A 27,031-nucleotide genomic window follows, 5' to 3' on the forward strand; every position below is an offset into this window, starting at 1 on the left:
CAAAGGGCTAGGCTGATGATTCCTCAAACAGGTGAGTAGAAATTCGGAGCCTGGAGGTGTTTTTATTTTATTTTGTAATTTTATTGAATTGATTGGGGTGATATGGGTTAATAAAGTTATACAGGTTTCCGTACACAATTCTACAGTACATCCGCTGTACACTCTACTGTGTGTTCACGCCCAAAGTCAAGTCTCCTTCCATCACCATTTATCCCCCCTCCACCCTCCACCCTCCACCCTCTTCCCCACCCCTCTTCCCTTTGGTCAACCCACACTGCTGTCTGCGTCTATGAGGTTTGTTGTTGTTTTGTGGTATTTTGTTGTTGGTCTTTTGGAAGGGTTTTTGCTTAATTTCTTCATCTTCTTCACCCAGCCCTCCAACCCCCTCCCCTCTAACAGCTGTCCTTCTGTCTCTGAGAGTCTGTTTCCATTTTGTTTGTTATTTTATTTTGTGTATTAGATTCCACATTAAAAAAATTTTTTTTTTTAATATTTAATATATCACACCGGCCGGGTAGCTCACTTGGTTAGAGCATCATCTGGAAAACCACGGTTGTGGGTTGGATCCCTGTCAGGGCACAGACAGGAACCAACCAGTGGATGCAGAAATAAGCGGGACGGCACACGGATGTTTCTCTCTCTTCCCCTTCCTCTGTCTCTAAAACCAATAAAGGAAAAGGAAACCAGCCTTTCAAGAAAGCGTAACTCTTGCATTCCCATTGTTCAAATGCCAGTACGTCTAAGAAGAGGGAAGGTACCACTCTCCATCTCGCCCTTTCCCGCGCCCTCCCGGAAGTCACCGTTGTGTTCCTTTGCCTTTGCGTTGCTGTGTGCGAGCTTATCGGAGGAGATGAAAACACAGGCTCCTGGCTTCCTTCTCTTTAGTAGACAAAAGCGAGTGTGCTGTCGGCGTTACTCTGCCGTTCTCACTCTTTGTCCTGTTGGCAGGGGCACAGTCTCCCGTTGTCCGGATGCGCTGCCGTGTGGAGCCAGGCCCCTGCCGTCCTCCCAGGCCGTGCGCTGATGGAGGGGAGGAGCCTCTCCAGGGGCCTCCTTGTTCCAGGTCCCCGGCTCGTTGTTTGCGGATCGTGTGCAATGGCTGTTAGAGTGATATGTTTTTCAGCATTCGTTTCCTATAGAGCAGTGTTTCCCAAACTTCTCTCATGATGAGAATCACCTGGTGGAGTTGTTAAACTACGGATTCCTGAATCCCAACTAAGAGGTGCTAAACTAGAATTTTGGGGAGCATATAGGTAAAATTGTACAGAGCACTAAGTTAAGTATACAATTTTACCTATATGCTCCCAAACATTCTAGTTTAGCACCTCTTAGTTGGGATTCAGGAATCCGTAGTTTAACAACTCCACCAGGTGATTCTCATCATGAGAGAAGTTTGGGAAACACTGCTATAGAGGAACCATTTACAGTGGTGCCTCGCACAGCGAACTTTGGACAGGTTTTTCATGAAACCATCGGCCAAAAAGCAGAAAATGGATGAAGATGTGCAAGATTCGGTAGACTCTACTTAGTCTGTCTTAAAATTAAAAAAATGTGTGTTGTTTTTTTAAAAAAATATGTTTTTAGATGTATCTAAATAAAAATATGTCATCTTAGCATATTTTTTTTATGTCATCTTAGCATATTTTATGCTACAGAACGAATTATTTTTTTTAACATGTATTGTTATGGGAAAGCGCGTTTCACATAACGAACTTTTCGCATAACAAGCTTGCTCCTGGAACGAATTAAGTTCGTTGTGTGAGGCACCACTGTAATCTCAAACTTTGGGTAAGTATTCTGCTCGGATTTAAAAAGATCTCTACAAAGTGGTTTTAAGTGGGACTCTCTTGGCATACACATCCTGGTACGTCACCGCAGTATTCGGTGGTTTCGGATCCTGAAATTCACCCTGGTGGGTTGTGATGAGCTTTGGTGGAAAGGTTTTCTGAGCTTCAGCGAGAAAGCTTTCTTATGGACCAGGGTGAGGCCCGCCTCCTCGAGGCCCCTAAACAAGGCAGCGGGGGGAGAGCACCCCCAGTGCCGCCGAGGGAGTGTTCCTGGGCTTCGGGTGTCTGTAGAGACGCCCCCTTTCCTTCCCGGAGGGAGCAAGCCAGCAGTGAAGAGGAGGGTGCCCGCTGAGAGCAGTGACTTCCAGGTCTGCAGCCCGGAAGTGGAGTGTGAACCCTGGTTCAGTCCCGAGGTGAGCGTTCGCCGTTGGGGAAAGCAGGGCTCCATTGACCTCGCTGGACATGAGGAGGGAGCCGCACGCTCCAGGGGACCCCGAAATGACACCTAGGTCACCACTGCAAAGAAAACTCAATTGTCGCAAACCAGCAACAAACCACGCCGACCCCGCGGCCTGCTTCTGCCCCCACTGCCTGCCGATAGGCCATGGATCGACCTTGGCATTGCCCTGCTAGAGCCGGTGCACACCGGTGCTCCTAAGCTCTGAGCTTCCGTCACCAGCCTGCGTGGAGAGTTCAAATATCAGTGGCAGCTTTCCTGGCTACACAGGCCTGACTTGGTCGTGCAGCCCCTGGGGGAGCTTGTCGGCTAGGCCACGTGCTCCCTGAGAGAACAGTCACCGGGAGCGATACTAAACTGGCCCGTGGCCGTCGCCACGGCTGCAGTGTGGCTGGCGCTGGTGGTCTTGACTTTGACTTCCATCTGCCTCCAGGCAGGAAAGGGGCCTGGGACGTGCCCTGCAGGAGACAGGTCACAGGTTTGCCTCACACAGCCTTGGGTAATACGTCAGATGCAGTATTCAGACGTAAGACCTTCAACTCGAGTTCAAAGACCGTGGCTTGGGGTGTGTCTGTAATGGCAACGCACCAGGGCCCAGGATTCTGAGCGTCGGGCTCAGTCCCCTGCATTGAGCATTTGGCTAACGTCTGGGAGAATAAGTGGCTTTTTATCACGCCGTTGGAAGACTCAGGGAGAACTCCTAAGTTCCTGTAATTGAGTACAATTAGGATCCTGAGAGCGGGGTTTAACATTCCTTTAGGCTCCGGATAACGGACAACTGTGTTGGGCTTTTTATCTGCTCTTTTCCATGTAGAGGTGAGGCTTTGGGTTCTAAGATGCTCCAGCAACCATCGTGCTGACAGTGGAGTTGTAGGGAAGGCCCAGTGAGTTCCTCCAGGTGTCCACTGAGGTGTCCCAGGCGGCGTGGTGGTCGGCGCGTCTTTAAGCTGGGCGTGGGGTTTCCCTGCTCTGCAGTTCTCAGGGTCACTCTATCGATGATGGATCTTCCTGTGGGAAAAACAGCAGGGAGACTTCCCATTCGTAGCTGGTGTTCCCCTCAGAGGGTCGGCTCTGTGGACCTCATGGCAGCAGGTCCCTCGTGGGCTCCTTCATCCCCGTGTGCAGTAGGCTCCGCGCCGGCCAGTGTGGTCCCGCTGGCACCTTCTGCGGCCTCTCTGGCTCCCCTCCGGTGGCTGCTCCGTGGCTGCTCCGTGGCCGTGGTTTGGAGTTGGTTTCCTCCAGGTCTTGGAATTGTTGGCCTCGCTCTCTGCGTTGGAGGTCGTTTCAGAGTCTGGAGTTAATCGCCTGCAGCGCCAGCACCCCTTCCCCCCTCCTCCTTCTCCTCCTCCTCCTCCTCCTCCTCCTCCTCCTCCTCCTCCTCTTTCCCCTCCTGCAGCTGCTGCTGCTGCTGGCAGGGTGGCCACACCCGCTCAGTGCCATGCCAGTCAGCAGAATCTAACTTTGTAACCAAGGAAGAGGGTCTGGGAACTTAAATTCCCTGTTTACCAAAAGGCCCGGCGGCGCTGAGAGGAAGAACTGCAGCCGCCCGCCACCTTCCCATCGTGCTTCGTCAGGAATGGTTTTGCTCCAGTTTTGAGATAATGGACAGAGAACGTCTGTAGTTTTAGGAGTGCAATATGATGACTTGATGTATGTGTATGTGTTATAAACATGATCGACAGAATGAGTAGTCAAGAGCCATCAAGCCACATGATTACTATTTTCTCTTGTGATGAGGGCGTTAAAGATTACTCTCTTAATCACTTCACTTATACTATATATTCCCCTACCCTCTTACCCCCCCCCCCCCCCCCCGCATCCACTTTCCTTTTTTTGTTTTTGTTTTTCTATTCTTTCTCCCTCCATCTTTCTGTCCTTCCTTTCTCCCACCAATTAATGGACCTGGCATCTCCTTTTAAAAAATGTTTTTATTGTTGTCACCGTTACAGATGTCCCCACCCCCAGCCCACCTTCACCCAGCCCCGCCCCCCCTCCCCTCTGGCTGTCAGCACTCCGCTGTGTGTCTGTGGGTGATGTGTGTGCTTCGGCTAATCCTTCACCTTCTTCCATCCAGTCCCCTAACCCCTCCCTCTGACAGCTGTCATCTGTTCCATGTGTCTATGCCTCCATTTCTATTTCATTCATCAGTTTATTTGGTTCATTACGTGTTTTAATGATCTACACATCAGAAATGTACCTATGGCAGGATTTTTACAAAGTGAACACACCTGTGCAACTCGCACCCAAAACAAGGTACACCTCAAAGTTAGCTCCCAGAAATCCCTTCTCCATCCCAGTCATAATCCCCACAAAAGTAACTTTTCTAGTCCATTTGTTAACTTTGCTCCCTACTTATTATAGATATAATAATAATAAAAGTGTAATATGCTAATTATACCGGATGTCCTTCCATACGACCTACCAGATGAAGCCAGGGCTGAGAGGGAAGCCCGGATGCCGGGTGCCAAAGGGAAGCTGGTGCCAGCAGCTGGGGGAATCAGGCCTCTAGTATGTGTGTGTGTGTGTGTGTGTGTGTGTGTGTGTGTATATATATACACATATATAAAGTGAAATCATAAAGTATACACTCTTCTTGACCTTCCTCCTCCAACATCACACTGTTAGAGTCATTCCCGTTGTTGCAGGTGACTAGTTTGGGTGTGTCTGTATAATAACCCCCCGCGGATGGGCTGCAGTCTTGTAATCACTGCACTGTTGCTCGGGCTCCTTGCAGACGCTGCTGCCCACGTTCCTGCGTGTGTCTCCTGGTGACCACACACCTGCTGCCTCTGCACCTGGGAGTGGGCTGCGGGGCCCTAGAGGGGCAGGGGTTCTGCTTTAGTCGGTTCTCTCAAACCGACTCCGAGGGCCACGCGTCTGACATGCTCGGGGGCCCCAGGGGCCCTGCATCCTGACCCACCTGGGACGGTCAGTCTTTCACGGATTGGTCCTTTGGATGGATTTGGCTTGAACTTGCATATTCCCGATGGCGGGTGAGCTGGTCGCCTTTCCAGCGCTGGCCGTTTGCGTATCGCGGGTGAAGGTCCTGTTCAGGTACTTCACCGTTTTTTATGTTTCGGTTGGAGTCGTGGCTCTTTTTCTTTTTTCACTTGAAATTGTACTTCAGGTGCGAGGCCTCCCTCAGAGGTGCGTGGCCTGTGTCTCTCCCCACCAGCCTCTGGCTGCCTTTTCCTCTCTCCCCGGATCTCGGTGCACAGATGGCCCATGTTTGTGTAGCCCAGTTTACCAGCGCTGGCCCGTGGTGAGTATTTTGTGTTTCCTGTTTCTGAAATGTTTGTTTACTCAAGGTTATGAAGATCATTGGCCTAAGGCTTCTTTTAGAAGCTTTATATTTAGCTCTGCAGTCTCCTGGGATGGATTTGGGGGAGCGGGGAGTTGTGTAAATAAGTTTTTTCCCTACGTGGACATCGGGAGGACCCGCACCTTCTGCTGAAAAGATCTTCCCGGCCCCGCAGCCCTGCCTACGCTCACTTCTGCTCCTTGTTTGTGTGCTGACGACACTGTGTGAGTATTAGGGCTTCGTGACACCTTAGCACTCCTGTGCTAGAAGGAGGAGCAATAAGACGAAGAAATACCATCTCGGGTGTTTGGGGTAACAATAACTCAGAGTTCTAATTTACGAACAAAATCAGCCCCTTTTTCAGCCACTGGGGTTTGGGCTCGGGAATTCTAGTGGGACCATATGGGTGGGTGGCCGAGGGGAGATATTAAATGTTGCCTTGAAATATAATAAATGAACAACTTCTAATTTGCCGTGCTCTTGGGTTTTTCGCGGACTCCGTGGTGTCTGTATTGCTAGTTATCCGCCTGTGACGTCATCCCTAGAGTCTTCATACAGGGACGCCCGGTGTGATGCCTGCGGGTGGTTTGCCTTTAGGGGAGGCTGTTTCCCTCTGGGACTCTGGGACTCGGCGTCTGTGGAGGGGAGAGGCCCGATGGCATTCCCAGTTCTCTCACCGTCTCCGCTGCAGGTCGTGGGCGATGATCGTGGCTTATCGTTTGGGCCAGACGGTGCTGGAAGTGGAGTCCGAGTCTTCGTTTGGTGTCTCTAGTCCCGCGCTGTCTTCTCCACGGAATGGATCTGTAATCGCTCCCGAGTCATCGCCCATCCATGCTCTCCTGTGCAGTGCTGAGCGAGTGAAACTCGGGACTGCCTTTTTTTCTACCGCGGTCACTGCCAACTCCGTTCTCCTGAAGTTAACATTGCAAATGAGAGGAACAGTCCCATCAGGCGTGGTGGCACACACAGGCTTTAGCAAATTCATTCTTCAGGTCATTTTTAAGGGCTATAAGGCACACACAGTTCTTCATGAGGAGAGCAAATTGTAGGCAAAGGGAAATGTACGGAACATTCATTTCATATGCAACAATGATAATTGCCACGTGTCTGCAGGTCAGATCGGAACTAAGTTGGTGTCAGTCTGAGCTCATACACAGAGGGAGAGGGTTGTTGAGTCATTGCAAAGCAGAAAATACACATTTTCCTCCATTGAGGAACCTGAAAGTAGTCCTTTAACTACATATTCACCCTCTTTGTTTCAGTAACAATGTCTCTGGTGATACTGCCTTTCTATTGTTTCTTAAATCCTAACTTCTAAAAGGGATAGTGTCATATGTAAGCAAAGTAATCAAGATTCCTTCATATAGCCCTTAAAAATGACCTGAAGAATGAATTTGCTGAAGTTCGTAAACAGATTTTTGTTTGTTTGTTTGTTTGTTTGTTTTAATTGATTTCAGAGAGGAAGGGAGAGGGAGAGAGAGAGAGAGAGAAAAACATCCCTGATGAGATTAAAAACATCCCTGAAGAGAGAGAATCATTGATCGGCTGCCTCCTGCACGCCCACTACTGGGGATGGAACCCACAGCGTAGACATGTGCGCTTGACCAGATTCGAACCCAGGACCCCTCAGTCTACAGGCCGGCCCTCTATCCACTGAGCCACACCAGCCAGGGCTGTAAACAGGTTTTAAAGTAGAAGCTTTGAGAAGGCTGGACTGTCCGTTAGGCAGGGACTCAGCCCTGTTATATTCACGTGAAACCACCAGATACTTTCCAATGGGGACAATCCATCCGACCGACCCAGCATTTTGGGGGAATCAAGTTCAAAAAGGGTTTTGCACGTTGGCTGCTGCCAGACATGCCATTTCCCGGAGGGGAGAGGGCAGCCCCAAGCGGAGCGTCACTTGTAGAATCTACGTGACAACACACATGGAGAGGACGGTGTTTGTGGGTGTCTGGGTGTTTGTTTTCTTTGGAAAACCCTCTGACTGTCACGGGGCACAGGTTCTGTGCCGGGGCCTGGTGCCCAGACTCGGCACAGACGATGGCAGCGGTCGGGGGTGGATGGCACCAGTTGGCTTCCCATCTCTGACGGGCGGAGGCTGTTTCCTCTCAGCCGCCTGCACTGCCTGCCCGGCTGGACCTCGACCTGAACCTGAACCTGAACAGTAGATGCATCTGGTCATGCAGAGTGACAAGCGCTTGGATACTGTGGCTGAGAATTATCTGTTCTTCCTGCCAGAATCCCCCCAAACCCACCCCCCCCCCCAGATGGGATGCCATGGGTGGCGTCTAGAACTGCCTAAACAGTGGTTGGCAGGAGGCAGCCGGTCAGTGATTCTCTCTTATCATTGATGTGTCTCTCTCTCCCTCTCCCTTTCTGAGATCAATACAAATATATATATTGTTTAATTTCCGCTGTAACTTCACCTTGTTCTCTTCAGAGGCAGGTCCCGCCCCGGGTGCCTGCGTGCAGGGTGACCAGCAGCTCGGAAACAGCCTCTGAGCCACACTCCGCGCTCTTCCAGGCGATGGGCTCAGTTCTCTGCTTCGGGGGCCCTGGCATGCTGCAGCCACTCCCGTGAGGGACGAGCCACGACACAAACACGCTCTTGGAAAGGCAGTTTGGAGTGAAACAGTGAGAAACAACATTTACAAAAACACTACGCTTTTCAGCACTCACCACAGGCAGACATGTCTGTGGTATCCCCCCAGGGATAGAGTTTGTCACAGGGCACATGATTTTTTTTAAAAAAGTAAGTGCAGCTTCCTCGGTTGCCTCCCTCTTAATTCTCGCTCCTCTGATGAAATACTTCCGTTTAGAAGAACATTCGGATGATGTGATCCAATCTGCTTTCTGCAAACAAAACTGGCCACAGCGATGGGAGTATTTTCCCAGCCACTGGACTGTGGGGATGGGTGTGTGTGTGTGTGTGTGTGTGTGTGTGTGTGTGTGACTGGTCTCAACATCGGGAGCCTGTCCTCGGCACTCGGGGTAGATGGCAGTGAGCAGAGTGGGACAGGCTGCTGCAGGCAGGCCGAGGCTGGCTCCAGATGGTCCGGAACCCCACCCCCCACCCCCACCCCCACCCCCGCTCTGGCCCCGGAGGAGAAGCAATTGCACCCGCAGAGCTGAGCGTACGCTCCGTTTAAGGGGTGTAGGGAGTAGCGCACTGCTGTTCCCCGAAATCTGGGCTCAGATGCTAGAGAAGCAAACTCCATAGGCCCGGCTCCTGTTTCTGACAGCCAGCGGGAGAGCCCCACTTGCACTGACATTGGGGGAGGGCTGGAGGGGGCTTTGGCGTAGCAGCGCTGCTCCCAAGATTCCCTGCCCTTGGAGCTGACAGACGGACACTTAAAACCATCAGATGCGCGCTGTTACTTGAGACCATATGATTCCGTCTCTTGTGGCTACATTGTTTTTCCAAAATAAAAGGGTCCAGAGCCTCAGCTCGGGAGATGGTGTGTGTGTATGTGTGTGTGTGTGTGTGTGTGTGTGTGTGGTGTGCGCATGCATGGATGAGCACATGTGGGTGTGCACATGGGTACACCCAGAAAGAAGGGAAGAAAGACTGCGTTGCACTTGAACCTCATCTTGTAAACAGGCCGACCTCATCTGTGTTGCATCTAATCGGTAAGGACGGGAGACATTTCTGTAGCTGTTTTGCAACATGATGCCCTGTCTTTCTTGCCTCCCTGAAAAACACCAAGTCCTAACCCCCAAAGATCATAGCACTCGGGTCAGAAATGTTAAAAAGCCTGCGGACAAAGCAGAATTCCACGCTGCCGGCCTGGACCGCGTCCACCACCTTCGACCTCGTCCCTCGGGCCACTGTTCACTCCCTCCCCGGTCTTTGGGAACATGCGCTTCCTTCCATGCCCGAGGGACAGGGCCTTGCGGTCCGCAGGGAGCACAGGGAGCCGGCCTGAGTCTAGGCCCTGCTGATGGATGGGCTGATGGGAGGAGGGGTGAGAGGCGGGGGACTGGGAGGCGACACTGTGGCGACAGGGGCTGGCTGAGCTGTCTGAGCACAGCTGGTAAGGCGTAGCCACCAGGGCGGAGGGGGAGGGTGTGGGCCCGTGGTTAGAGCGTCGGCCTGTGGACGGAGGGGATGCAGTTTCGAGTCCCCATCGAGGACACACACCGTGGATGCAGGCTCAACCCACTGCCCTGGTCGGGGCATGTGCAGGAGGCAACCAATGGAAGTATCTCACACATCGGTGTATCTCTCTCTCCCCTTCCTCCCTCCCTCTAGAAATCAAAGGAAAAAGTATCCGTGGAGAGGATTAAAAACATAATGAAGAGGGGGTTTCGGGCTGGTGATGATGATGGGAGGAAACACGGCTGGGTGGCAGCGGCTGTCGAGCTGGGTGCCTCGCCGTCCTCTTCAATGAGGAAGGACTTCCTCTTACAGCCCTCCTCCCCATCAGCCTGCCAGAACTCGGCTATAAAGGTGATTTCATGAAACCGGAGTTATTTGTCTAAGTCACAAAATTAACTTTTCAGAAAGACTCGCTGTGGGAACGTTCTGAGTGGCCACATCCTGTGTGTTTGAATGAACTTGCTTTCTGCCAGGCCACGCCCCCACCCACTCCGGGCGGGCGGCCTGTGTGCCCGAGGTTGGACGTCTCTCCACACTCCCTTCCTCCTCCCACTGCCCCGAGGGTGGGGGTGCATGATGGTGGTCCGCACCTCACCTCCATCTCTCCCTCCTCAGCCCGGCTCACTGTGTCTCGGGAACGTTTATTCTCTGCTGCTTGCCCCCACTCCTCATCGCCTTCCTCCTCACCCCGGGGCCTCCCCGTTTTCTCAGGAGAACCCTATTCTTCATCCTTACTGAGGGGTTTTTTGAGTCAGAAATGTGTGCTAATCACGGCAAAGGCACGCTTTCCTTTCAAGCCCCGAGCTAATGTTAACTGCTTACCGCTCTCATCATGAGGCTGACGAGTTTTTCTCGTCCCTGCGTGAGAGGAACTCCACAAAGGTGGGGACTTTGGTTTTTTCACTTTTCTTCTTTTCTATATTCCCAGCTTCCAGGCTGGGGCAGGCACACGGCAGACACTACCTAAGTATTTGCTGAACGATTGAGTGGGATGTTTCCTGAGCACCTCCTATATGTCAAGTCCTGTTCTAGGAGCAGGGGGTAGAATGACATGCACCTGGAGCTCACATTGTCCTTGGTAAATGCACCATTTAAATATAGTAGAAACAAACCCTGACCTGTTTAGCTCAGTGGATAGAGCCTCAGCCTGAGGACTGAAAGGTCCCAGGTTCGATTCCAGTCAAGGGCATGTACCTTGGTTGGGGGCACATCCCCAGTAGAAAGTGTGTAGGAGGCAGCTGATTGGTATTTCTCTCTTATCGATGTTTCTAGCTCTCTATCCTTCTCCCTTCCTCTCTGTAAAAAAATCAATAAAATACATTAATATATATATATATATATATATATATATATATATATATATATATATATTTTTCAATTGCTTCTAATATATATATATTAGAAGCAATTGAAAATAGAAATCAGAATAATGCAATATACTCTAGATTTAAAAAAATCCTAGAAAACAAATAAGATTCTGTCTCCTGGTGTTTTCCTAATTAACACATCTCCTTAAATGCCAGTTTTTAAGGGGGAATGCTTTTTACTTTGCCTCGTTATTTTTCTCTCTTCATCGTGATTAACATTCTACAGTGTTACTGTTAACTCTGTGTCATCGCCAGCCTGAGGTATTTCAGCCGCAGTGTAACGGTGTAACATGAAGAGGCTTTGGATATGTTCAGAGGAACCAGCTCTCTTTCAGCACAATTTTCATGGGGAAAGTCCTTCATGTGTCTGATCCTGCACTTGACTCTCGCTATCCAAACTGCCTGCATGGGAGGGGGTTTCAGCATGGGCAAAGCCCAGGGAGATGCTGAAAGAGTCATTGCAGGGTGTTAGCGGCCCGGCTTCTTAAAAATATAGGTGACAGTGTTTTATCTACTTATTGCCCTCCAACCTCATTGCTAAGAGAAAGAATTTGATCATGGCCTGCCCTGGGGGGTCAGTGCTGGCATGGCTCAGTGGTGGAGCAACGACCTATAAACCAGGAGGTCACTGGTTCAATTCCCGGTCAGGGCACATGCCCCAGTTGTGGGCAAAATCTCCAGGAAGGGACATGCAGAAGGCAGTAGATCAATGATTCTCATCGCTGACGTTTCTATCTCTCTCCCTCCCTCTCTGAAATCAATAAAAAACAAATTAAAAGACATATTGTGAGAACTTCCAATGAAAATACTATATTGATTCTGCAGATATTTTTCTATATTTTCCTGCATTATTGCTTCCCTTTCATTTATTCATACACCCATCAAATACAGAGAAGAATATTACAAAGACTATCCTATATAATAAAGAGGTAATATGCAAATTGACCATCACTCCACCACACAAGATGGCCACCCTCGTGTGGACACAAATGGTCAGCAGGGGAAGGCAGTTGGAGGGACCAGGCCTGCAGGGGAGGGCAGTTAGGGATAACCAGGTTTACAGGGGAGGGAAGTTAGGGGTGAGCAGGATGGTAGGGGAGGGAAGTTAGGGACAATTGGGCGAGCAGGGGAGCAGCTAGGGGGCAATCAGGCTGGCAGGCAGAGGTGGTTAGGGGCAATCAGGCAGGCAGGCAGAGGTGGTTAGGGGCAACCATGCAGGCAGGCAGAGGTGGTGAGGGGCAATCAGGCAGGCAGAGGTGCTTAGGGGTAATTAGGCAGGCAAGCAGGCAAGCGGTTAGGAGCCAGAAGTCTTGGATTATGAGAGGAGTGTCCGACTGCCAGATTAGGCCCACAGGGATCAGGCCTAAACGAACAGTCAGATATCCCTTGAGGGGTCCCAGATTGAAGAGGTGCATGCTGGGCTGAGGGACCCCACCACTCCTGTGCACAAATTTCATGCACCGGGCCTCTAGTGTACAACATAAAAAATGTAAGACTCCTCATAAAAATATGTAAATAAAAGTTGTGCTCAGTATATACATATGCAACTTACGACATTGCCATTGCAGTTAACACTGAAGTTATGGCAGCACTGACTTTACATTGAGCCTAACACAAGTTGAAACTTTCCCTGTCTTCTCTACCATTTACTCCATATGAGTGTGGCCACAGCAACGGGCATTTACTATTTAAGATGATTATGGCATAATGTGCATTTATTCCAACATTTGATCTTGTGGTAACTTTTTGGCTCACATCACTCTGCTTAAATATTCACAGATACTTTGAAAATGACCCTCTTAACAATGAAATCTGTCTCCCACTGAGGCAAGTGCTTTCCTACGAGTCTTGTTATCACAGCTGGGAATACGTGTGTATTTTCTCGTGAGCATTATGGTGTGGTGAGAGCTGTGGTGCGTCTGCCGATTGAATCTGAGTAGGTGACCTTGTCCAACAAGTGTGTACTGACAAATACATGCTGTTTTGAAGACCCTGCCTCTTACCTGAACTAGCATCTTCTAAATTCGCTCGTCATTGAAAGATCAACTGACATGGAGAATATCCTTGGAAAACGTATTTTAGGGGTAACTTTGCTTGGATTTCTTCCCTTTAGGAAAGAACTCACCATGGGGCTTATTTTAAAAGGTGACAACATCAGTGGGTTTTCAGTGCCAAGTTGCTGACTTTTCTGAAAGACTGCTGGGGAAGGGAGACGCCTGGGTTCCCTGGACCCAATTCTCCGTCCCTCCACATCCCCCCCTTTGGGCGTCTTCCATTGCTTTAGGGCCGTGGTCGGCAAACTCATTAGTCAACAGAGCTAAATATCAACAGCACCACGATTGGAATTTCTTTTGAGAGCCAACTTTTTTAAACTTATACTTCTTCTAACACCACTTCTTCAACATAGACTCATCCAGGTTGTGGTGTTTTGTGGAAGAGCCACACTCAAGGAGCCAAAGAGCCGCATGTGGCTCGAGAGCCGCGTTTGCCAATCGCAGCGTTAGGGCCTTTGACTGAATGAGCACGTTTTTGTTTTTTTCCCCCCTTTTATTTCCATTTGTGGGCTGTTCCTTCCTTGAGTGGAGGGGTAGTCAGTACCGCAGCCCCAGCCTCATAGGACTTGCACCTCCTGCTTGAAGCCTTCTGCTCAGGGCAGGACTGTGATGGCTCGGTTAGGGGGTGCTGGCTGGGTACTTTCTAGACCAAAGCTCTCCTCTCCACTAGGGGAAACGCACTCTGAGCCACTGCAGTGGTGTCGCTGGGACACAGCACGGGCCTCCCTCAGGAAGGCTGCAGTCTTAGCCAGGGACCTGCAAGCGCTGAATTCACCGGGCACAGGGCTGGCCCGGGGCCATGGTTCAGCCTCTCCGTCCATCCCCGGGATGGGAAGTGGGATGAAGGCTTTTGGAGGCTTAAGTATCGAGTCCTACGGGCGCACCCGCTGTGGCCGGGGCGGGAGCAGGCCAGATGGCCCAGCTTTCATGTGCAGGAGTGTTTGCAGTTGGTTTTGTTTGAAATTGATTGTTGGTACTCTCGGGGGACAGCCTGTGACAAATAGTATCATAAAATGTTAAAAATAGCATATTTATTCCTCGGAAAATCTGAGTTCCCACAATCCAGTAAGCTGGGAAAATTGCTAAACTTTCTGGACACAAAGTGCTGATTCTCTGTTCTTACAACCCTCTCATTGCACAGAGGATTTTTCATTATAATTTTCTTTTCTTTTCTTTTTTGATTTCTGAATTCTGAGCACTTCTCCAGCTAGCCCTTTTAAAAATATATATAAAGCAAATATGTCAACTTGTATTTTTGGATAAAATTTTAAAATCCAAGTGAAATGTACATGCAGTATTGATTAGTTTCAAAAATGACAGTGAATTCCTCAGAAAATTCTCTCTACGTGTATACCAGCCCTGCCAGTGGAAATATGTAAGCCACAAGTGTAATTCACTAAGTTAAGTTTAAATTTTTTGACAGCCACTTAAAAAGTAAGAATAATCAAGTAAAATTAATACTATCTATATATATAAAAGCCTAATACAGTGGTGCCTCGCATAAAGAACGCCTCGCACAGCGAACGCTGCACACAACGAACTTCATTTCATGATTCATACAACGAACTTCGTTTCACACAACGAAGTCGCCCGAGCTTCCACGATTGCTGCAGATGTATTGCATCCTTCCGCGCAGGCACTGCAGGCAGTCGTTAGTCACTGCGCTTAACTTAAGCACGTATCGCGGCAATCGTTCTTCATTACGAATTAAATCACGCACGTATCACGGCAGTCGTCCTTTCAAGTTAAACTCAATATTTTTTTTATATCATGGCTTCTAAAAAAATTATGTTTTTAGATGTATCTAAATAAAAATAATAACAAAAAATTTATCTTTTTTTATGTCATCTTAGCATATTTTATGCTACAGAACGAATTATTTTTTTTAACATGTATTGTTATGGGAAAACGCGTTTCACATAACGAACTTTTCGCATAACAAACTTGCTCCTGGAACGAATTAAGTTCGTTGTGTGAGGCACCACTGTATACAAATTGTCCCCTCGGGAGTTCAACTGGGAGACCAGGAATTCAATCACTGGCTATGACCTGTGCTGATCACCAGGGGATGGTGCGGAATGAAGGAAGGCCCCAGCCAGCAGCCGGCAACTGGGGAAGGGAGGCCCTGCCTGGCAGCTGGAAGGCCCCTATCAGCCATGACTACTGGCCAGTCCTAGGGCCTGTGCACAAGTTTCATGCACCAGACCTCTAGTATTTATATGTTTTATTTTATCCCATACATTTAAAATGTGATCATTTCAACATGAAATCAATATCACACATTAATGAGATATTCTATAATTTTTCTTTAGTTAAAGGTTCAAAATGCAATGTGTATTTCATACTCAACACTCCTCAATTCAAACTACTCATCTCAAATGCTCAGGTGCCACTCGTATAGCTAACGGCTATCATGTTAGACATCACAGACCTAAACCATAACAACCATTTGAAAAAAAAAAATAAAGTATATAGAAAAAGAAAGGAGAGGAGACAACCAAATGATGGGCACCGTGAGTTTGAGAAGGCGATGCCTTGTGAGGGTCATGGTTTACTGGACATAGAAAGCCTATGTGCAGGGACTTTGGGTTAAGTTTCCTCCTGTAGTGCAGCCTTGAGTGAGCATTAGATTTATTTTTAAAAAATAAGTAAACAAAACAGTGATAAGCTTTGTCCTCGCTGCCCCTGAGCAGTGAGAAATAGAGCGTGTGTTTTCTCTGGCCTCATATGACCTCACACAGCTCTGTAACTCATCAGGACGGTACATGTCTGCGGATCAGCCAGGCAGCTAGACGAGACAAAGGACTCGCGAGTGTGTGTTCCTGCCACTAATTGAGATTTCCTGGGGGGAACATGTAAACATGTGGGTGCTTGTGCTGAGAGACAGGGCATTGTACTGAAGATATTCGATAAGTGCTTGTGTTTGAAACTTCGAGTGAACAAAGTAGACAGAAGAACTCACTAAACTGCACTGTGAGAGTGCAGTTAGCTAAGCCAGGCTGTGGGCCCGGGTAGAGCAGGGAGGTCTGCGTTAGGGCTGTTCCAGAATCCAGTCTTTTATGTGAAGGCCTAACTTTTAAGGGTGGAATTTTCTCCAGTTTCTGCCTGCTTCTGACCCCTGGCCAGGGCCTTGAACATTTTTTTCAAAATATCCTGTCCAGAGTTTATAAGGATTTATTATCTGTCGGCATTTTCAGCTACCACATGTTCCTCCATCATCCCTGGAACCGGAGCCGGCCCTCCGAGCCTGCCTAGAGGGCACCAGTGGCTCTGAGGGGTCTCCTGCTCCAACGTCTCAGACCTTCCAGGCTGTTCTCTACCCAGCAGACCAAAGTTTCTTTCTAAATATTTGAGTCGTGTTTTTAATTTTCTGGTCAGAATCCTCTATTTCTCGTGTCATTTATAGGAAAAGCCAAATTCTTTACAATGGCCTACCAGGCCTCCACCCTCAGGCCCCCCACGCTATCTTATAACTGCACCGGTTCTGCCGCAGGCACGCAAGCCTCCTTGCTGCACTAACAGACAGGTGATACGCTGCTGTGTCACAAAGGGCCTTGGTCCTGGCTAGTCCCTCTCCTGTAGGGCTCTTCCTTCAGACATCCATCTTGTGTGCTCCAGCTCAGGTCAGGTCTGGCTCAGATGCCACCTGCTCAGTGAGGCCTTCACTGACCGCTCCCTGTAAATGCACCCTCCCCTCTTCTTCTCTCCTTGTCACCTCCGCCAGCATTCCTTGACTCCTTTTTCTGCTCTAGTTTTCTTCATCTAAAATAGTATTTTAGCCCTAACCAGTTTGGCTCAGTGGATAGAGCATTGGCCTGCAGACTCAAGGGTCCCAGGTTTGATTCTAGTCAAGGGGATGAGGGCACATCCCCAGTAGGGGTGTGTAGGAGGCAGTTGATTGATGTTTCTCTCTCATCAATATTTCTAACTCTCTCTCCCTCTCTCTTTCTCTCTGTAAAAAAAAAAAAATATATATATATATATATATATATATATATATATATATATATATATATATATATATATTAAAGGTATTATTTTACTATTCCATGTATTATCTACTTCCACTCCATCAAGGCAAGAGTATCTGTCCTTTTGTTCTTTGCTGTTTCTCCAATGCCAGACAATGCTTAGCAGTGAGAGGTCCATTAACATTTGTTCAAAAAGAAAAGACTGAATATTCGAATCATCCCTCTTTGTCAAACAATGGTGGAGACAAACTCAGTGACAAGAGTGTGACTTTTCCTATGGATCAGGCTGCACCATAGGTCTACCAAACTCTCACTCTAGTGCTCTCTTCGGCAGCACATATACCAAACTCTCACTCTAAGGAAAACCCTTTTCTTCTGTCCCAGATCTAGAGAACAGCAAAACTAAGCTTCCTTCTACCCAAAGGCCTACCCAACTCTAACTGTCTATGGCAGTTTAAACATGGTACAATGCAGAGCTCCCAGGCTTTGGCGTTGAACAAAGAGCACTCTGAACTTGATCGGCTAGATGGCCTTGGGCTATTTAACACATCTGAATCTCAGTGTCTTCCTTGGGAGACAAGGATCAAGACCACTCTCTTGGTTTATTAATTAATATTACATAAAGCTGGAGCAACAGAAAATTTTCAATTAAGAATCTAATAAGAGCCCGGTCAGCATGGCTCAGTGGTTGAACCTGGAGATTGTGGTTTGATTCCCCAACAGGGCACATGCCCAGGTTGCGGGCTCGACCCCCAATGCGGGGCTTTCAGGAGGCAGCCGATCCATGATTCCCTCTCATCATTGTTTCTATCTCTCCCTCTCTCTTCCTCTCTGAAATCAATAAAAATACACTTTTTAAAGAAAGCATCAAACAAGATGGACGTTTGTTTATTTCTCATGTCTATGTCTGGAGATTGGCCCAGGGTGGGCCAGGCTCTTTTCCTCTGAGGGCTCTGTCCACAGTAGCCTTCGTTACCAAGTTCCCCTGAAGTTCTAAGATGGTTGCTTCTGCTCCAACAACTGTGCCTGCGCTCCAGCCAGCAGCACGGAGAGAAGGAGCAGAGCTTCCTAGTCACCCGCCAGATGCGCTCCTGGTAGTAACCAGGCATTAGAGGAACAGCCACCGAGAAGATGACTGGAAATGCTGTGTTTACTTTGGAGACCCATCAAGCTGGTTGGGAATGTGACCGCCCTGGAGGAAGGGAAGAGGGGAGAGTAAAGGGCACATGGTGGCCTTCCACTCTAGTTTGCTGCAATGAGGAAATGACTCTGAGATTCACGACAGCTACAAAGCCCTTAACCTCAGAGTTCTCTTCTCCCCTTTTCCGCGTTAAATCATGCATTGGCCTTGCCCTTTGAAGAAAATGAGCCTTTGTTAATTCTTTGCATCTGGTTCTTATTCCGTGAACATTCCTGCTGTGCTTTCCTTAAGCCATCCCAGTCTCCCCCAATTCTAAAGGTAGAGATAAAACCTAATAGCAAGCTAATAAGGGCTGTTTCAGGTGTTGTTTAACCATTGATATCCATCCTTGGAGTTATTGCTGAACCACAGAAGCATCTTGATGGATGGTTTTCAAAATCTTGATTGCTGAGATTTCCAAATGTCAGAATTCCTTGGGGTAACAGGTAATAAGGCAGATGTATGGTACTGTCTGTGTTCTGATCCCTCTCGCTCTCTTCCCAGCACGGTGTGCAGAGGGAGATTCTAGGGTGTCTCTCATAGCCTCTGAATGGCCAATGCTTTCATTTTAAGTGGGAGGCCTTTCTCTTCAACTAAAACCTTATGATTGCATCTCAGAGTGAGGTGCTATGGCACTGACGGAGGTGAGGGTGGGGCTGCTGACAAATGAACTCATCTATGTTATCGCTTCGCTTGTTGGGATTCACTTAGTAGGGGATGAGTGGGACTGATGATGGAAGGGATTTGTCAAGGAGGTCAAAATTCTTATTCCCTTCAGTAACTCCCGCTATAAACTGAGGCCTGGTTGCCTAGCCACTCGAACCCATCCAGGACAAGCTCTGCCAATACTTCCCCTAGAACAGTGGTCAGCAAACTCATTAGTCAACAGAGCCAAATATCAACAGTACAAGAAGGAATGAAATTTCTTTTGAGAGCCAAATTTTTTTAACTTAAACTATATAGGTAGGTACATTGTTATTAACTTAATTAGGGTACTCCCAAGCTGGCCTTTGCTAAAAACTCAAGGGGCCAAAGAGCCACATGTGGCTCTCGAGCCACAGTTTGCTGACCACTGGGTTAAATGGCCTCTGCGGATGAAAATGGGGTTCTATGGAAAGAAGCCTCACAGGGTGATGTGACCATGCATTCCTAACTGGGCAGCTCGTGGTGAGTAGTTATGTCCCAAGCCTCCAGCTTCTTTATTAAAAGGCTTATGTTTGTCTTAAGAAAGGCCAGACCAGTGTGTCTGTGCATCTAGGTGAGCACCTTGGAAATGTCCCCTTTCAGACCCCCCAAGAGAGCACCTAATCCTAACTATCTAATCTCCTACCTCCGTTAAATCTTCCTTATGTTCCCTCCTTAATTTGAAATGCATAAAAGAAGCTACAGCTCAGCCGGTGTGGCTCTGGGGTTGAGCATCGACCTATGAACTAGGAGGTCACAGTTCGATTCCCGGTCAGGGAACATGCCCTGGTTGCAGGCTTGATCCCCAGTGTGAGGCGTGCAGTAGGCAGCTGATCAATGATTCTCTCTCATCATTGATGGTTCTATTTCTCTGTCTCCCTTCCTCTCTGAAATCAATAAAAATATATATATTTTTAAAAAGAATATATAAAATGTGGCAAACTCTGAGGTTGATCTTTACTTTAAGACTCTTTGGTGTCTCCATCCCTTCCCCCCTGTACTGGGAACAGTCCCAGGCAGCGGTAACCCAAAGACAGGAGGCTCCTGGGGGGCGTCAGGGGCGGGTCCCACAGCAGTGGCTGGCCCCGAAGAAATGAGGAGTCAAACTTCTTTTAAAAGCAGAAAGTACTCTTGCAACTTTGAGGACAGAGTTTGGGGCTTTGTTGGTCAGAGTGATTAAGCGAAGGTCGCCCCAGGAATGTGGCCTCCCCCATCTGCGCAGCTGCAGTGACTCTGGGAAGAAAGATGCCCCACTTCCTGTGGCTGTGGGTCGCCCCGTTGGGACTTCCTGTTGCAGGCTGTGAGGGCTCCGACCATCCCCCTCACCCCCAGGGTTCCCTCCTACCGGTTTCCATCATCTTTAAACAAAAGAATAAGGGGAGGGTCAGCTCATTGAAACTGATGCCAAGAAGAGGTTTTACAGCAGAACTACGTTCAAAGTGAATTCCCATGACTCAGGACGTTTTTCTATTAAGCCATGTTCATTATAGCTTCACAAATAAAATGAGGCAGGAAGAGGAAAGAGAGAATGGGGTTTATGAAGCCAAAATAAAAGTTTTATTGGATTCAATTTCAAAAACGGAGTCCCTGAGTTCAGCTCTTCTTATGGCAGTCCAGGGCAAAACCATTTAGTGTGTGTGTGTGTGTGTGTGTGTGTGTGTGTGTGTGTGTGTGTTTCCAGAGAGGTGGAGGGAGACAGATAAAAACATCAATGATGAGAGAGAGTCATTGATCGGTTGCCTCCTACATGACCCCTACTGCGGATCTAGCCCGCAACCCCAGGCATGTGCCCTGACCGGGAATTGAACTATGACCTCCTGGTTCTTAGGTCAATGCTCAACCACTGAGCCACGCCAGCTGGGCCATTTAGTCTTGTGTGCATGCAATATGTTAATTTTTAAGCTGCGTCTTGTGCTCGACTAGAGGAAATTACTTTGGCATTGTAAAAGTGTTCGCTTTGCAGAGTCCTTTGAGAAGAATTTAATTGAGTTTTATGGTACTTTATGTTTTTAATTTTATTTAATAGCACGTGGAACATGCATTGCCTTTGTTAAGCAAACGAGTGATCTCAGGACCTAGAATGGTAATTCCACAAGCCAAATGCAGTGGCATAAATAAAGTGCACATGCAAACGTGTAGGCCTAGCCTTTCTCCCTTCCAGGGGAAGGTTGAGAGAAATGTAAAGTTTCACATTAAGCCCACGGATAATGAGAGAGGTTCTGCCAAAACCGGTTTGGCTCAGCAGTAGAGCATCGGTCTGTGGACTGAAGGGTCCCGGTTTCGATTCCGGTCAGGGGCATGTACATTGGTTGCGGGCACATCCCCGGTAGGGGGTGTGCAAGAGGCAGCTAGTCGATGTTTCTCTCTCATCGACGTTTCTGGCTCTCTATCTCTCTCCCTTCCTCTCTGCGAAAAATCAATAAAATATATTTAAAAAAAAAAAAAAATGAGAGAGGTTCTGGCCCAGAGCCTAATGCTGGTGGTAATAACGCCTTCAGCTTGAGTGATTTTACCAGTTTTCAGATGCTTTCTTACACATGTTACCTCCTTTGATTTTCTTAGTGATCCACCAGGTAGGCCTGGCAAACATTCCCTAGAGCCATGGTCGGCAAACCGCGGCTCTTTGGCCCCTTGAGTGTGGCTCTTCCACCAAATACCATGGCCTGGGTGAGTCTATTTTGAAGAAGTGGTGTTAGAAGAAGTTCAAGTTTAAAAAATTTGGCTCTCAAAAGAAATGTCAATTGTTGTACTGTTGATATTTGGCTCTGTTGACTAATGAGTTTGCCGACTGACCACTGCCCTAGAGGATATGGATCTCACCCACACTTCCGGGGGAAAGGCCTGGACTTACCTAAAACTCGCTCATTTCTGACTCTGGCTTGGTGGGAGGCGTAGCTTTCAAGGCTCCACTAGCGCCTAATTTTCCCAAAGCGCCTCTTCCAGGAGGCAGACTCTAAAGTGCCCCCAGGGTGGTCAAGTCACAGGAAGCCTCTGCTTCTAGGGGGGCAGGTCAGGGGTGCAGAGTGGATTTCCCTCCACCACCTCCCCCCACCCCACCCCACCCCTGGAGCACATAGTCATGTTGACAGCCTACGCCTTCCTGGGCTTCTCCCCCGTCCTACCAGGGCAGGTGCCAGAGTTCTAGAACACTGAGCTTCCTAGACCCTGGGAAGAGGAGGTAAGGGAGAGCTGGGGACAATGTTTGACTGTCCAGACATGTGGCTACTGTGATGTCCAAAAGCCTTGATGGAGTGAGTTATCCATCCTTGTCCCCCAGTCCTTTCCTTCTGTTCTCCCCTGAGCCCTCTGCCACCAGCCCTTGCACATACCACTCCAACAATCATTAACTGTCTGTCCCCATCACGTTTGATTTACCAGCAGAATTGAACAAAGCTGACTATTCTCTTCCCCTGGAGACACATTCTTCTTTGTTTCTAGAACAATCTTCAGTTTTACTCCCACATCTCAAACTGCTCTTTCTGAGGCTCCTTCGCCAGTTGGTCCTCACTTAACCCTTCAATGTGGGAGCACCTCAGCCTGAGTCTCTTTTCTATCTATACTCAATCCCTGGATGACCTCGTGGATTTAAATATAAGTATACACTGATGGCTCTTTGATTTATATCTTCATCTTTGATGTCTTCATCTTTGCATTCTAGACAAATGCTTATGCAATATCTCCACTTGCCTGACAGTGGTCATCTCCATACAGTCCATTCTGCCTTTACACTTATTTTGAAATTGTGAATTTGTCCCAACAGGCTTGATGCATCAGGGAATAATCTGAGTATGGCACTAATTTTGCCTTTGCCTGTGTGCAATGCAGGAAACTGCACCCAGCTGAGTTGTATAAGAATATACAGCCTGGCCAGCGTGGCTCTGTAGTTGAGCATTCACCTATGAAGCAGGAGGTCGCAGTTCAATTCCCAGTCACATCACATGCCTGGGTTTCTGGCTCAATCCCCAGTGTGGAGTAGGCAGGAGGCAGCCGTTTAATGGTTCTCTCTTATCACTGATGTTTCTATCTCCCCCTCTCCCTTCCTCTTTGAAATGACTAGACATACATTTTTTTTTTAAAGAGAAACATACAAAGTGCACACACGCCCCCACCACCCACCCACACTCCACATCATGTCACTCTGCAAGGCTGTGTTTGGCTAGTCTTCCACCTTTGTGACCTTTCCTCTGTTAGAAAACATTCCTTCAATGTTCTGATTGTGCCCTGGTTCAAAGCACCAAACAACATGCAGAAGAAGTATTTGAGTATGGAGAAGTTTGGAATAATAATAATGTATTTTTTAAATGAAAGAATGCAGGCAGTCTTTGTTTCACACAGCACCAAAGTCAACTAAAATGCATGCAAATAGGAAGAAACCACTTCTTTTGTCTGGTTCAGTGGTAATGGACATACCTTAGCAAGCACCTAGTCCCAAAATACATGAATTCTATGCATATAACAGTGTCATGTTATGCTGGTGGTCTTGATCTGGCATCTAGAAGGGTTCAGCAATCTGGAGAAGGGGCTGTGCATAAATAAGAGTCCAAAGACGAAATGTAATTTTGAAAGGCATATTGGGGAGAGTCAGAGAAGACTCAGCTAAAGGAACTAAATTCTCCTTGTCTCAGGACCCCTTGCTTTTTATTAACACAATTTGTCCTAAGGCAAGGTGGAGATATACACATCAAAGGGTAGGGTTAGGTACAGAACCCATTGTCAGATTGGGAAATTGCCTACAACTATTCAGGTGTTTGGCCAGGAGGAGGCAATAACATGTAGATTGAGATGCCCTGAGCTGTCTGGCAGCAAGCAATCATCCTTTTCAGGTTTGGAGAAATGCCTTTAGCCATTCCCAACAGGCAATAACATATGTGACTCAGCCCTTATTGAGTCCCCAAGTTCCATCAACCTTTTGATGAAACTCTTGCAATTATGACATGCTGGAACTGGTTTCCGGCAGTCATGCAAAGCAAGGATTGCCTGCATGTGATCTCTTTTGAGCAAGAAATCCACAGAGCAGATCATGGCAGACAATGCCACTAAAATAAAGTTTTAGGAAGTCAAGGCCTAAACACACAGAAGAAATGAAAAGACAGTCCGAGATGTGGATTAAAAAGCAAAGTGTGAAAACACCAATAACACGCTTCTTCCTAATCAAAGAGATAGCACAACCCTATCAGAAAGACCTCAAATGGAAATCTCAGATCCCCAAGTCCTTCAGAGGTGATTTCTTTTCACGCTATTAATGTGTGGGCTAGTTTTCAATCAAATCCTTCAGCTGTCGGGCATATGAAGAAGGTGCAGAAGAATGTCCAGCAAGGAAATGGCTATCCATTGGATCAAATTGGCAATTTTGAAGAAATAGGCATCTATACTAATAAAAGGGTAATATGCTAATTAGACTGGACATCCTTCGAGACGACTTTCCAGATGAAGCCGGGGCTGTGAGGGAACCCTTGGTCCCCGGTGCCTTCGGTGGCTGGAGGGTGCCAGAGGGAAGCTGGTGCCGGCAGCGGGGGGAAGGAAGGCCTACCCTTGCATGTGCACCAGGCCTCTAGTCTATTATAAATGCACACCTTGAAAGACGAGTATCTCAAAAGAGGAAAAACCTGCCTCAGGATGCAAGACTGAGAAAAATCTGTGATGCTCAATGCCAGTGTGAATGGAGGACTGTGAGGCCACAGCCACCCTCAACTGATGGTACAACTTTCTGTCCAAGTTCAGGGGGGGCTGCTGTGTTAGATTCTCAGAGAAACAACTAATAGGAGATGACAGATGTGTGTGTGTGAGAGAGAGAGAGAGAAAGATAGAGAGAGGGAGAGAGAGAGAGAGAGAGAGAGAGAGAGAGAGAGAGAGAGAGAGAGGATAGATGGAGATAGATAAACGCAGAGAAGTCCCACGACCTGCTGTCTGCAAGCTGGAGACCCAGGAAAGCTGGTGGTCTAAGTCAGTTCAGTCCAAAGGCCTGAGAAGCAGGGGATCTGAAGGGGTGACTCCCAGTCTGAAGCTGAAGCCTGGGAAGAGGGGCGAGGGAGGGGGCGGCAGGGAGAGTAGGGGACTGCTGCCCATGTGAGTCCCGCAGTCCAGGGGCGGGACAGGACTCCATGGTAGGAGAAAATTGAAGACCAAACTCAAGAAGGGAGAGCAAGGGTTTGCTCACAGTGCTCACTGACCATGTGAAACCGGGTCCCCAGGTGTGGATTTCAACACTACAGGTCACAGCATGGTCCTTTGACTGGGGGGTTCACGTGGGAGTCCTCCCAGGAGGAGGTGTCAGTTCCGAGCGCCTGTCAGTCGCTCTCCGCCGAGCACTGGGCTGTCTCTAAGGGCAGTATTATGCTGGATGGGACCTGAAGTGGGGAGCCGTTCTGAGCCAGGAGCTCCTGTGTGCCCCCAGGCAGAGCCCTCACAGCAGTTTGGGCTTCCTAAGGCCCCTGGAGGCTTCCTATTCCCTTGTTCCTAATTGTCCCTTTCACCCCGAAGCCGCCCCCCTTCCCCCCCACCTCCAAGGTCAATCCGTGGAGCCTGGAGCCTTCCCTTCCCCTCCGCAGATGGAGGGTAGGATACAGACAAAGGACCCCCATGACTGCATTTTCCGGGGATTTTCCCTTTTAATTCCGAGCTTTGCAGAAAGCGCAGGACTGGCTGCGGGAACAGACCTCTCTGGTGGGTGTCTGCTTACCGCTGCTCTTTTCATTCAGCTCTAATCCTAAGCACCTCCCCTGGGAAAAGGGCGCCAGGCCCCTCAAGGCGAGGGCCCACCCTGACACACGACAACCCCCTAGCAGGGCAGGTGCCTCCCAGGCAGCCTCAAGGGGTGAGGGCTCCGAAATGTTCTTTCCTGGAGGGAAGCTACGCCGGGAGCTGGTGCTTGTGCCAATCTCTGCCTTTCCGTTCTCCTCCCCAAAAGGAAGCCATTCAGGCCACAAGCAGCTCTTATCCCACTTCTTATCATTAACTAGCGGCCTGCTCGGGACAGAGCTGTAGGGCAGGGCCTCCCTGGGGAGTCCCCAACCCCATGAAGCCCCCCCTCCCGCCCTGTGGAGTCCCCCCTCCCTAGGGAGTTCCCCCTCCCTGTGGAGTCCCCCCTCCCTGGAGCTGGCGGGTCCCCTGCCCAGACACTGGGGTGTGTCTCTTGCACCCACGGACCTCCGTGCCTGGAGCCTCTAGGGGCCTTAGTGAGGGTCTCAGTCCGTGTGGCAGGTGGAGGGAGGATCAATCCTCAGAAAAGCGGCAGAGCGCACACCCGCCAGGAGCATGGCCTTCGGGCACTGCTGTGGCCTCCCTGCCTTGAACCCAGGCCCTGAGGCTTGTGAAGGGGCGATGATACCGGAGGCAGTGCCCCCAGGAGCCCCAGAGGAGCAGGCACCTGCTGTCCTGCCAGCACTGCGCTGGCTTTGACCTTGCAGCCATCAAAGAGCGGTGGGTCCGACCACAGATTCTGGGTCCCTGGTGCTGAGTCTACGCCTGGCCAGCGGGAGGACTCGACTTCACTTCGGGAGCCAGCGTTCAGGAAGAACCACTGCTCCACATGCGGATCCATGGAAGAATGTTCTCTTTGGGGAAGAAATGGATCTTGGGGAGCTGATTAGGGAAGGCACGTGTCCTGTTGAGGTCTGGCGGACAAGTTGGAGACTCATGTCCACAGCCTCAGCCTGAGCCTCAGCCCGCCGCCCGGAGCCCGGTGCCAGGCTGCAGACCCCGGGGACACAGGGTGAGAGCTTCCTGTGGGCCCCCGCACGGCCACTCCCAGGCCCTTCACTCTGTCCCTGAACTGGTGACTCCTCACTCCTCATCCTCCAATTCGCCTTTCACACCTAATTTCCCTGCTCTGCCCACATGCTCTGCCCACACGCTCTGCCCACGCCGGGGAAGGCCTGATTTTTGGACCAGGTGGGGCCGTGGCCGTATGAGGCCCGAGAAATCGTTCGGTCTGGCCCTACCAAGGTGTTAGGGGTGTGTTAAGGAAATGCTAGAGCAAACAGAGCAGGCGCGTTTCTAAGCTGATAATTTGTCTGGCTGAGAATGATGTTATAAAGATCCAGGTGGCCCTTGGCAGAGAAAGGCTCCCGCCACCCCACCTGCAAGAGGCCCTTTGCCCCACAGCACTGAGAGAAACTCCCGTGGCTGA

This window comes from Pipistrellus hanaki (assembly GCF_964339955.1).
Source record: "Pipistrellus hanaki genome assembly, chromosome: 8".
NCBI classification, from domain to species: Eukaryota; Metazoa; Chordata; class Mammalia; order Chiroptera; family Vespertilionidae; genus Pipistrellus; species Pipistrellus hanaki.